We start from the raw sequence: 4,143 nt of genomic DNA, 5'->3' as shown, positions 1-4,143 counted from the left end.
TGAGAATGACTAGAGCGAGGGTAGGTCCAATCAAGGACAGTAGCGGGAGATTGTGTATTGAGTCTGAAGAGATAGGAGAGGTCTTGAACGAGTACTTTTCTTCTGTATTTACAAATGAGAGGGGCGATATTGTTGGAGAGGACAGTGTGAAACAGATTGGTAAGCTCGAGGAAATACTTGTTAGGAAGGAAGATGTGTTGGGCATTTTGAAAAACTTGAGGATAGACAAGTCCCCCGGGCCTGACGGGATATATCCAAGGATTCTATGGGAAGCAATAGATGAAATTGCAGAGCCGTTGGCAATTATCTTTTCGTCCTCACTGTCAACAGGGGTGGCACCAGGAGATTGGAGTGGCGAATGTCGTGCCCCTGTTCAAAAAAGGAACTAGGGATAACCCTGGGAATTACAGGCCAGTTAGTCTTACTTCGGTGGCAGGCAAAGTAATGGAAAGGGTACTGAAGGATAGGATTTCTGAGCATCTGGAAAGACACTGCTTGATTAGGGATAGTCAGCACGGATTTGTGAGGGGTAGGTCTTGCCTTACAAGTCTTATTGAATTCTTTGAGGAGGTGACCAAGCATGTGGATGAAGGTAAAGCAGTGGATGTAGTGTACATGGATTTTAGTAAGGCATTTGATAAAGTTCCCCATGGTAGGCTTATGCAGAAAGTAAGGGGGCACGGGATAGTGGGAAATTTGGCCAGTTGGATAACGAACTGGCTAACCGATAGAAGTCAGAGAGTGGTGGTGGATGGCAAATATTCAGCCTGGATCCCAGTTACCAGTGGCGTACCGCAGGGATCAGTTCTGGGTCCTCTGCTGTTTGTGATTTTCATTAATGACTTGGATGAGGGAGTTGAAGGGTGGGTCAGTAAATTTGCAGACGATACGAAGATTGGTGGAGTTGTGGATAGTAAGGAGGGCTGTTGTCGGCTGCAAAGAGACATAGATAGGATGCAGAGCTGGGCTGAGAAGTGGCAGATGGAGTTTAACCCTGAAAAGTGTGAGGTTGTACATTTTGGAAGGACAAATATGAATGCGGAATACAGGGTTAACGGTAGAGTTCTTGGCAATGTGGAGGAGCAGAGAGATCTTGGGGTCTATGTTCATACATCTTTGAAAGTTGCCACTCAAGTGGATAGAGCTGTGAAGAAGGCCTATGGTGTGCTCGCGTTCATTAACAGAGGGACTGAATTTAAGAGCCGTGAGGTGATGATGCAGCTGTACAAAACTTTGGTAAGGCCACATTTGGAGTACTGTGTACAGTTCTGGTCGCCTCATTTTAGGAAGGATGTGGAAGCTCTGGAAAAGGTGCAAAGAAGGAGAGTAGGTCTTACGAGGAAAGGTTGAGGGTGCTAGGCCTTTTCTCATTAGAGCGGAGAAGGATGAGGGGCGACTTGATAGAGGTTTATAAGATGATCAGGGGAATAGATAGAGTACAGTCAGAGACTTTTTCCCTGGGTGGAACAAACCATTACAAGGGGACATAAATTTAAGGTGAAAGGTGGAAGATATCGGAGGGATATCAGAGGTAGGTTCTTTACCCAGAGAGTAGTGGGGGCGTGGAATGCACTGCCTGTGGAAGTAGTTGAGTCGGATACATTAGGGACCTTCAAGCAGCTACTGGATAGGTACATGGATTACGGTAAAATGATAGAGTGTAGATTTATTTGTTCTTAAGGGCAGCACGGTAGCATTGTGGATAGCACAATTGCTTCACAGCTCCATGGTCCCAGGTTCGATTCCGGCTTGGGTCATTGTCTGTGCGGAGTCTGCACGTCCTCCCCGTGTCTGCGTGGGTTTCCTCCGGGTGCTCCGGTTTCCTCCCACAGTCCAAAGATGTGCGGGTTAGGTGAATTGGCCAATGATAAATTGCCCTTAATGTCCAAATTGCCCTTGGTGTTGGGTGGAGGTGTTGAGTTTGGGTAGGGTGCTCTTTCCAAGAGCCAGTGCAGACTCAAAGGGCCGAATGGCCTCCTTCTGCAATGTAAATTCAATGATAATCTATGATTAATCTAGGACAAAGGTTCGGCACAACATCGTGGGCCGAAGGGCCTGTTCTGTGCTGTATTTTCTATGAGTGCGAGTCGCCGGACCTCCTTGCGACGGTGGAGGTGGTGATAGTGGCGGGGGAGCGGTGGATAAAGGGCTTGAATGTACACATCTTTAATGTAATTTCTAACATGGTCACACCAGAGGAATAAAGAGCTTTTTTTGTCTGAAACATCATTTGTTTTAGAACAGTTTAAACTACAATCAGAACCCTGGGAATGTAAGGTGGAGGCGGTCGTAGTGGCGGTGTAACGGTCGGTCACCCCCTATAGTGGCAATTTTCAGGGTCATCCTCATCGTCTCCCTCGGTCAAGGCAAGGCCGGCCATTTGACCGTACGGTCCTGATTTAGAAATGGGGGTTTTACAGACTTAGATCTTTTTCTATGGTGGGCATATTCCTTTTTCAAACCCCCCCCCCCCCCCCGCAGTCTTAATAATTCCCCCTTTTGTTAATTCAATACCCAATTTTAAAGCGTTAGCCTGCCAATTAGCCAATAAAGATGCATCTTTTAATTAATTTTTTGCCAGTACTCCCGCCATAACTCAATCAATTTCTTAGCTGTGGAGCTACGGTTATGTTGCCAAATAATCTGCTGTCCCTCTATAACCGTAGACAATTCTTTTGATCCTCCCAGGGGCCATTTCCCCTTTCCCAAATTTTTATGCAATTCTCCCGAGAACTGCCGCAGCTGCTGAGAATGTTCCGGATACTGTTCACAAAGAGTTTGAAGCGCGCTTCCACTATCAGCTGTGCTATCTAAAGTATTACCCATTGTCTCCTATCCTCGGATGATCCTTGTGGTTTCCTATTTAATTTTGGTAGTGATCCTAAATCGCCTATTCAATCAAGAATTTAAACGGGGTTATCCTGCCCCATTGCCCAATCAAAAGGCTAAATCAAACTGTTCGAAAGTGATTTTTAGAAGGTCAAAGTCTGGAAATGAAACATGAAAAGAGAAAGAGAAGACTGATTTAAACAGACTGACAGGGAATCAAAGACAGAACTAACAGACAGACAGACTCAGAGAATTAAAGACAGAACTAACAGATTTAAGAAATTGTTTGAATGTTCCGACAGGGCACGCAACGGTCAAGCCCTGTTTATTATGTTTCCTTTAGGTGTTATCCGCACCCTTAATTATATAATTTGGACAGAGTTATCCGTTCTCCGTAATATTCAATCTGATCAACCCGAAGTGTCGAACAAGTCTAGACACCGGTTGATATACTTATTTATCGAAAATCACCTTTTATCGTGACGGTATTAGGCAACCCTAAGGATCATCATCACTCATTTACCTACCCAGAGATTTAAGGAGCCCTGGTACTCCAACTCGGACTATTTAGGGGAAGGACTCTAACCCCCCCCCCAAGGTTTCCAACCCGGTTCTTTAGGAAGGATTTTAACCTCCCAGGGACTCCAATCTGGTACTTAAGGGACTTTAGGAGATCCAACCCTCCAGGGCCTCAAACCCAGGACTTTAAGAAGGTCCAACCTTCTAGGGAACCTATAGCACCAACCCGGTTTAAGAAGGTCTAACCCTCTAGGGATTCCAACCCTGGTACTTTAGGGAGGACTCTCACCTCCCAGGGACTCAAACCCGGGATTCTAGGGAGGACTTTAACCTCCCAGGGACTCCAAACCCTGGACTGTTTAGGGACGACTCTAACCTCCCAGGGTTTCCAACCCGGTACTTTAGGAAGGTCCGATCTTCCCGGGACCCCGACCTTAAGAAGGTCCAACCTTCCTGGGACTCCAACCCGGTACCTTTAAGAAGGTCCAACCTTTCCAAGGAACTTGATAACACCAACCCTTCTTCGTAACGGGTTCGCCGGACTGCTTTGATTTCGTCAGAGTCTTCACCGAAACCGAACAGCAGGGCGTGGCCACACTCGGGACAGCAGAGGGGGAAACCAAAGTGGTAACAAGGGTACTCCCGTTTGGTGCGCAAGTCCCTCCTCAGCATCCGAATGCGATCAGTCTGTTACGCCGTCAGGTTCCAGGAAGGCGCCTGTGAAATCCCACTTCTGACACTAAATGAGGATTCTTTTGCAGCCAGTCCGGATGAAATGATCAGTCGAACACCTCG

The sequence above is a fragment of the Scyliorhinus torazame genome, chromosome 5 (genome assembly GCF_047496885.1).
Source record: "Scyliorhinus torazame isolate Kashiwa2021f chromosome 5, sScyTor2.1, whole genome shotgun sequence".
Classification (NCBI taxonomy): domain Eukaryota; kingdom Metazoa; phylum Chordata; class Chondrichthyes; order Carcharhiniformes; family Scyliorhinidae; genus Scyliorhinus; species Scyliorhinus torazame.
The sequence above is the reverse complement of the archived record's forward strand: the minus strand, read 5'-3'. Positions refer to the sequence as shown.